This window comes from Clarias gariepinus, chromosome 18, assembly GCF_024256425.1.
Source record: "Clarias gariepinus isolate MV-2021 ecotype Netherlands chromosome 18, CGAR_prim_01v2, whole genome shotgun sequence".
NCBI lineage: Eukaryota > Metazoa > Chordata > Actinopteri > Siluriformes > Clariidae > Clarias > Clarias gariepinus.
Genome location: NC_071117.1, coordinates 28855541 through 28865000, shown reverse-complemented (window position 1 = coordinate 28865000; position 9460 = coordinate 28855541).

Genomic DNA, 9460 nt, shown 5'->3' with positions numbered 1-9460 from the left:
GTTAAAATGTTCTTTTCCACGACATTATTATTTTATTTACTAAATGCTGTTACCTGAACACGTTCATGATCACCTTTATGGAATATCTGGAGTGGACAGAAGGAGAGGTCTTTGTTCTTTAATGAGATGTTAATTGATTAGATATCGGTGTTTGATGGACTTTGTCCTGCTCACACGTGAACACCAGTGGGTTCTGATCGAGCTACTAATGCGAACGGAATTGAAATCGATAAAGTGTGTGTACGTCTACACAACGGTGTGTAGCTGGAGCGTGTTGTTAAATGCATTCAGCTTTAAAATGAATCATGAGCTGGAGAACTGTGTGACAGTGAAAGACTGAATGTTTACTTGTGTGTGTGTGTGTGTGTGTGTGTCAGTGCAATGCACCCCGTGTGTGTATATTATCAGTTGGAGGGAATTTGCTCATTCATGAAATCACTTGGGAACAAAATGGCAGAAATAAAGCAGCCGAAGTCTCGGGATCTAATTACGCGTTCAGAACCCGCGCCGAATGGAAGCTGTTTATGCAAATGGGTATGCAAATGAGCCTTATTTTAGGTGAGTTTCCTCTGGAGAGATGGAAATCACAACGTTTGGATTAAATTTAGCACTTCTAGTGCCTTCTGATGAGTCGTTTAGAGCAGGACAGCGGGCCGGGCAAGAGAACCTGGACATTCCTCTCATTAATAATGAAAAATAAAAGGTGGGGGGGGGGGGGTGCATTAAAGGAAGGAAGAATGGGAAGAAATTTTGAAGGATGGAAGAATGATGCAATAAATTAAGAAGGAAAAGAGCACGCAATTAGAGACATTCAGAATATGGAAAGAAGGATTTCAGAGGCGATTGGGGTTTTGATGGAATTCTAGAGAAAGGATGGGATGATAGATGAAGGATCAAAATAATTTGGGAAGGAATTCCAAAAGCAGGAAGGGATTCAGAAGGAAAGATAAAAAAAAACATTTAGGGAAGGAATGCTAAAGGAGTTCAGGAAGAAAGCATGAACTCAGAAGAAGGGATGAAAAGAACTGAAGAAGAATAATGAGGACCCCTGAAAGGAGGAATGAATGTGAAAAAAGAATGGAATTAAGAAGGAATGATGAAAAGAATTTGGAAGGAATTATAAAGGAACTCGGAAAGAATGAAGAAACATGGGAAGGAGTAGAAGGAAAGAACTTGAAGAAGGAGATATGAAAAGAATTAGGAAGGAACTGATTAGGAATTCTGTAGGAAGGAATGACGAAGTCAGACGGAAATAAAGTGGAAGCAGGGAAGAAATCTGGGAGGAACAAAAATCTGGAAAAAAATTACGTGGGCTGGAAGTGGTGACATCATCCTGACATCTGAGTTAAGAAAGAAGAACACACTCACAGGTCTGTCTCTTTCCTTCCTTCCCTCTCTCTCTCTCTCTCTGGCTGTCTTTCTTTCTCCTATCAGGTATGAGGTTCCCCAGAGTTTCCTGAGACCCCGGTTCCTGAGCTGCACAATAAGCAGCAGTGTGTGTGCAGTGTGCAGGTTGACTCACAGACGAACGTCTATTTCTGAATCCTGCGCAGATCCCGAGCGCCACCGCCTTTACTCCGGGTTCTCAGCCTCCTCGCGCTTACGTGTCATAAAAAATACATGTGCTGCGAACAGCCTGGCCATTTGTCTGAGGTTTTCTCCTTTAACAACAAGTTTCTGAAGGATTCCCTCATTCAACCAAATTTTGTAAAACTATTTTACCTTCATTACTTATTTATTTCAGAGTTGCTGCGTTATTGATCGTAGAACAATTTCTTGTTAGAATGTCTGTTGCATTATATAACTTTTCCATTTCATGATAATAATAATATATAGAGCATCGGGCAGTTTAATGCACATTTTAATGCAATATGATGACGATCAGCGTGTCTTGCCCTCGCTGCGCTCATTCTGCGGAATTCTGCTGGGATTTTCTGCTCTTCCGGAACACATTATAAAATCGAACCCACTGTTCAGCGGCCGGGTGAATCATCGGGGAAATACACGTCTCAATCAATAATCAACAGATAGAACGTTTTCTCTTGCACGACTGTTGCATCAGTGAAGTGAAGTTAAACCGAATAGAAATGTTATTCTTCTTCCTGGGTCTCTAAGGGAAGAATGAAATCGCCCGCGTGATTAATAGCACACGTAATAGCACATGTAGCATCGTTCAATTCAGCACGATTCCGTTCTACGCGAATATGTTTTACATCTTTTGGGGGATGAGTGAAATACATCGGGAAACACGAATGTTTTATGACAAAAATATAGCATCAATGACATTCGAATGAATTAATAAGGAAAGTCAGGAAGTATGAATTTAGATGAAGTGAAGGAAAATAAATCAGAAAGAAACATGGTCACCAAATCGCCTGGGGAGTGTGAGTTTGAATCCTGACGCTGCTGGACCAGGACTCAGTGTTGGAGACGTGTTCTCCGATGTCAGTTATTTGGAACTGAGCAAGCTTGGTTGAATGTAGCCTGTGTTTAAAAAGGTGCAGTTTGCTGGCTTCAAGTGTGAGTTACCTAAAGGAAGAGCTACAGTGAGTCTCATACATATGAACATTCGAGTTACGAACTTTCGAAGATACAGACATGATTGATCGCGGAAGATAGATCACATGCCAAGCGGAGATAAAGGTGAAAATAATTGAGAGAATGAAATGAGATGAAAAAGATGGCAGACACTGCTTGATTCTAAAGAACAAGAAAAGATCATGGAATTTGTAAGTTTTATACTGTTTATAGAAAAGTGTGTTAGTATTCTAGTACCTAGACAATGTTTGTTGGACTTACGAACAAATTGGACTTACGAACAAGCTCTCGGAATGGAACCTGGGGGCCTTAGTGTATTCAACACTACACTGGGGTTCAAAAATAAAGGAAAAGGAAGTAAACTATTTGGAATTGTATTTTGTACCATCAATCTGTCAGGGTCGCCCCCTAGTGGCCGGCAATTGCGTGGACCGTTTGTGACCATCCTCTGGTGCCACACCGCTGTTGGGAACACGGTGTGTCTGAGGGATCGCTTGTCTAAAAATGCTATAAATACACCACAAACAAGACCCGCAGTGTGTCAGTGACACTAATAGCTGAGTAATGTACACTAATGGAGCTTTTATAGTTTCTGTGTTGAAGCTTCCATTAACAACAAAATCACAGAGTACAGAGAGAAAACTGCAGTCGAGCTCATTCTGTCTGCACACTACAACATCTTACTTCGAGCTCTTGGAGGAGATCCAGATCGTTCTGTGAAGCTGAAAATTACACTAAACTGGAATTGGTGTGAAAAAAAAAAAATCTTTAAGCAAGTTGCGAAAATGGACCACAGCACTGAAAATGTTCTAAACTGCCCTTTTACAATATTGCTTTAATATCTGAACGTTCATGTTTTTGCCTCTGAGCTTAGAAAAGTCAATAAATTGGATGTGAAGTCTAAAAAGTTTGTATGAAAATCTGTTCTTCCATCTGCAGAAGGACCTCAGGCTGTTACGAAGTCTAACCGTAATCCCTCCAGTGCTAAAGAAGAACATCTACATCCTAATCAGCTGAACAGCTTTCACTCAAGATTGGAAAGGAAAAAAGTCTTCTACCTCCACCTACGCCTGCTCGCGAACGCTTGATTTGAAACGTCTATTATCAGTCCGATTCCAGAGATCCAGACACCTGCTAGAGTGATTACACACCGGCTTGCTCGAGCCTCCGTAATCACGAAATGTTGTGAAAGACTGCTCTACCTCAAAACCATCATCTCTCTCTCTCTCTCTCTCTCTCTCTCTCACACACACACACACACACACATATACACACACTTGTACTTGGTTTGTTTGTGGACTTGAACTCTACCTTCATCACTCTTATCCCTGAAGCAACTGGTTCATCAATTTCCTGTCTAGCAGGAAACAGGATGTCAGGTGAATGACTATGTTTTCCTCCACAAAGCTCCTCCACGAGGTTGTGTGTGCATCCTCTCTTCCTCTGAATGATTCTCAAGGTCTGATGACGCGACCACGCCGCTAGGTTTCATTTCAGATGTTATGACTCATTAGGATGGAGGAGTTCTCTTGTAATGAAGAGCTAATACAGAGAATCTGCTCATCGACATAGCTGCGAACTTTAGAGGTTACACGTGAGTTATACGTGAGGCGGAGTTTGTCTAAAAGAGGGGCGTGTCTTATTTATACTTAATTTGGCTCTGAGAATGAAAATCTTTGCATAATAACAATTGATGTTTATTTTTTAACAGACTCCAGTATAGGCCTCTGCCAAATGGTTGAGGTGTTGCTTTATGGTGAAAGTATAACCACATTTACAAATTTGTTGTTGTTGTTTTTTTTTTGCAGTGATGCAACGGCACACATGTTTCTAGGCAATAGCTCCAGTTTACTCCTCAAAGTATACTGCAAAGCAATTATTTAAATACGCAGCATCATCTGGTGGATTTCTTTTTCACATGGAACACCTCAACCGAGTGGTAGAGATGGCTCGATCAGGTTAAGTTTGACACATTTTAAAAAAGATATAGTGTGATTTAAACAAAATGTTAAAGTAAAACATTAAAGGGTTGAATTTAAGCACATACTGTAAATTGTTTGATATGGGGCCAAGAGAGGAGCAAGATTAAATTTGTTGCCCCCATTTGAAACTTTAAGGCAATGTTTTACGCTGAAATTTATGTTACACTAAACAGTACTATGGAATGCCAGCCAAGTTCAATATTAAATATGTAATCATGACACCTTTTTTTTCCAGATCTCTGTTCTTTTGCAGCTCAGAACATTAGGTATAGTATTTTACCTTCACCTGAGCTTTACATGATATATAATAGGATAGTGAGATGTGATCAAGTGGTAATCTACTGTATGCGCTGGTGAATAAACACTCTGCAAGCCATTTACTTCAATTAAACCATTAATTATTGTGAAATCTAAAAATACACTATTCATGCAGGCATTTCCATTTCCTAGACTCTATTTCTAGATTATTTTTCAAGTTTAAGTTGAAAAGAAAAAGCTTGTGTTTAAAAATGCTGGTTTAGATACTAATGTAAACCATTGTCTCGCAAAAATATGGTGACGTCACAACCAAGCACAAGTGAATTTTATTCATATTCTAAATAAGGGAATAAACAAAAGATACGTATAATTACATAATTTTTTATTACATAAAAAACATTTACATCTAGCCCAGCACTTAGTGCTAAACACTCTGTGGTGGAAACTGCGGAGACAATCGTGTCCCTTCCCTTAGAGAAATATATTGTTTAACGGTCAGCAGAGCAGAACCACACAGATTTCCTCCAGTAGGATCCGGAACAGAAGCATTAACACAATCACAGAGAAGGCCCTGCAGCGCTGGTTCTTTCTATCACAGCTAAAGAAAATTGAAGCCACTGAAACAATCATGATGTTGTCCATCTCTGCCTGACTCGACTCGGCAGGTTTGCGCTCTGAGCGTAAGCTATAGTGCATTATATACAGTGCAGACCTGAATTCATCAGAGTGAGGGTGTGGCAGACTCTTTACACCTGTACCCTTTAGTAAGAGACACACAGCTTCAATCCTCAGGCCACCGATCTTTCTGAACATCCAGAGAACACACACCAAGATATATTTTTTTAGAACACAAAACATATAAACTGATCAGATGTAACATTAAATCCATTAACGTCCAAATGACCTACCGTACGTTTTGGGTTCTCCTTGTGTCACCAGGGTGGCACTGGTATCTCATGGCACTGCATTGGGACGTGCTCTGGTGCCTGGCACAGGGACGTTGGCGGCAGAACCTTTGGGTGCTGTGGGTTGTGGGGATAATCCAATGCACTGTATGGGGCTTGATCAGATTAGGATCTGTGGAGTTTGGAGGGTGGGTCTTGGGGTCTTTGCCTGTTGGGCCCCGTGCACAGTGGGCTGTGGTGCACTGGAGGCATTGAGCTATTTTTTTTTGTAAATTGGTGGTGCATTGGCTTTTCTGTGGGATCGGATCAGATGCCCTGGCCTTTGGTCCGCGCAGGCATGGCGGGGGAAGCCTCGGGTGCCCATGATCCTCTCACTAGTTTACTGGTGTTGCCTGGTGGTGGTGTTTATGCTATGGCTAATTGGTGTCTATGTTATAATACTGCATTTTGCCAATGTTTACTGTTTTTCTGCAGCTTTTAAACAGTTCTTCCTCCACTAGTCTCTCACTTTTTTATCAAGAAACCACAAAGCGTAAACTGCTCTTCTCTGAAGATGTCAGCAAAACGCATTGACTGTTGCGATGTGCTGACATTTCCTTTCATAAGTCCTTGAAATTACCCAGCTGAGCATTTACAAACATTTGGTCTACAGATGGAGGACTGGACTACGCCTCAATGGCCCAACCAGAAATCTGTGTGTGATGCCTAATGAGTGTGCAAAAGGATATTTTCCACATGCTTCCTTTTCATGTGCACAGATTAACAAAATCCAGTTTGGCCATGTTCACGCACCTGAGGGTAAAATGATATTAGCTTGTTTTTATTTATGATAAATAAAGAATGTATTTGTTGTATTCTTATACATTCTTCCTCTCTTATTTGAGTTTTTCACACATACACACACAGGCACACACATATTAAGGGAAAGACTGTTTTATTGGAAGACTTAACAAGGAACATCTCTAATGACACTAGCGTAAGCGCATACTAGCGGTATCACCGCTGTAAAGTAAAAATAAATTAACCTGAACTTTACCCTAAAAATAATCGCAATAGAGCAGTGTTTCTGTGTAGAGCAGAGAGAAAGTGTGTGTGTGTGTGTGTGTGTGAAGAGGCACAGTGTCCAATGTCACGTGCAGACAAACTAGGGCTGATACATAGGGAGAAAATGTATCTTTAACCTCTCTAATGAGACTTTCTTTTGCTTTACATAAGTGCTGTACACACACACATACAGACACAAAATAAAAGATGTTTTACGCACACACAGGTGGTCACAGTGTTATAGTAAACTGTATACGCGTGCACGAATGTTGATATATGCGCACTAAGATCCAGCAGGGGAGTCAATTACCCACAATTCCGCAGCGCAAGAAAGAGAAAAAACCATTGGCCCAGTTGTGATCATGTGACACTTAACGTCAAACAAGAAGCGCATGCTTCATATTCATGATACTCGGTACTCATAAACCAAGACTTGTTCGTTTTCCAAGTCAAAATTTATAAAACATTTTTGCTTGTCTTGCGGAACACTCACAAACCCCGTTACTCACAATCTGAGGTTTCACTGTAATCATATTTTTTCATATAAAAACAATCTAAACATTTATAAAAGACATGTAAATGAAGTTAAATCTAAAATAAATAGACATTAACCTCACTTAACCTTAATTTATGATTCCTCTCTGGACCGGCTGCTTTAAAAACCAAACACAAAGTGGTTTCCTTTTCTTCTTGATGTGCTCCTTAATTACATGTGGCGCAAGTTTTATTAAGCTGCTAATCATTCTTATATAGCGTCGTATACTTTATAATCCTAAATATTTTGCCCCATCAGTTGTTTTGGTTTCGCATTTAACTCTTGCGAGACTTTCTCTCCATATCACAAGGGGAATCGAGATCATGCAAGGAGGTCAGCTGACCACGTTTAAAGAGAAACTGACACTCCATAGTTGTTTGTATGCATACATACCTGTCGCCATTAAGACTGTGAATCCTTCTGTCTCTTCGTGGATACATCAAAATTAGATTACTCACAACTGGGACATTATTACAAGACAACGTTTATCATCATTATGCTCCCGGATTGACTCATAAAGCCGGTGATGCAGATACAATACACCCCGCCCACCTAAATCACCCCCCCCACACCCGCCAAAACAAACACGCATACAGTATACAGTAATAGACATCCATTCACATACACAGTCGTATTTCGTGCCCTGCAGTGAGACACATTTGGGGTTGTTATATTGAGTGTTGTTTTTTTGACCAGCTTCCAAATAATAAGCGAAACCGGAAGTACTTCAATTTAATTCAATTAAATTAAATTTTATTTATATAGTGCTTTTAATAATGGTCATTGTCTCAAAGCAGCTTCAAAAAATAAAATAATTTTTTAGAAAAGAAAATATTTGGAAGTGTGTATGTGTGAGAAAAATGTGTCTAGATAATAATTAGATGAATGAATGATGAATGAAATGTCTCTGATGAGCAAGCCAAGGGTGACGGCGACAGTGGCAAGGAAAAACTCCCTGAGATGGTAATAGGAAGAAACCTTGAGAGGAACCAGACTCAACAGGGAACCCATCCTCATCTGGGTGATAACGGATAGAAATAACATCATGTGTGTTATGCAGGTGAAAGTTCAATATAAAAGAAATTCTTTAAATTAACATGAAGACCAGTTCAGCACAGGGATTTCAATTTGATGTTCAGCACTTGATGTATGATTTCAATTTGATTCTCCAGAGATGGCAGGGATTTAAAACCAGATCTAGCTCTGCAAACCCTCAAGAGACATGGAATTGAACTGGCCAGGGAAAGTGTTTATTTTCACAGAAGGAAAGAACGTCAGACCTGTAGAACCCTGGATTGTTTGCACACAACCAGGGATTATCCTAAGACAATGGGACCTTTCTCTGTTAAATAAATAAAACGTAAAGGTCACCTTGAAGGTTAGACATAAAAACTCCATTTTGCCTTAAACAAACGGGGGAACAGTTTACTGCTTGGATATTAAGGGCTCGCTGACGGATCTCCAAGGGGCGTGCATGACATTCTCCTCTTCCACAGCATTCATGAAGGCAGTGACAGACTGCAATTGGTTAGGAGAATTCCCCCAGGACAGAGTAAATAGGATTTCGAGTCGGCCGTCTCGATGCTCACCAGAGACTTCTTCTGCTCTAGTGAGATTTTTTTTGCTCCTGAATTCCAAGCCATTATTATTTAAAGCCTATCTCCACTACAACATTTGCAACCACAAAAATACCATCTTGCCTCTGTAATTCTATAACTGCGCATCACTTGTCTCTTGACCAGATGATTAAAGACCTGACACGACTGTAAGGTGAATGTTCCTCTGTTCCAGCGGTGGCACAGTTCGTCCCGAGAGCCATCAGATGATGAATGCGACCTGAGCGCTCTCTACAGAGAAGCATACGGCCTGAGACTCACAGATTAATGAACAGTGAGTCAGAAATGATATTTCCCATCGTATGGTCCTGACATTTCTTCAGGGTTCTGACAACACGATGGAGGGGAGCGAAGCCAGGTTCTGGCACTTCTAGAAGCAAAGACTTTGGGATTGTTGTTCAAAGCCAGAGTGACTGGGACTGTGGGGTCTGAAAAGCCTGAAGCGCTTCAGTCAGTAGGTAGAAAAGAGCTGAATGGGACTTCTTCTGGCTCAGTCTTGCTGTCAGTCACAAATCAGCAGCGGATGTAATAGAAGATGGCGGACACGGGGAACTATTACAAATAATAGTTTAATAAGGCAAC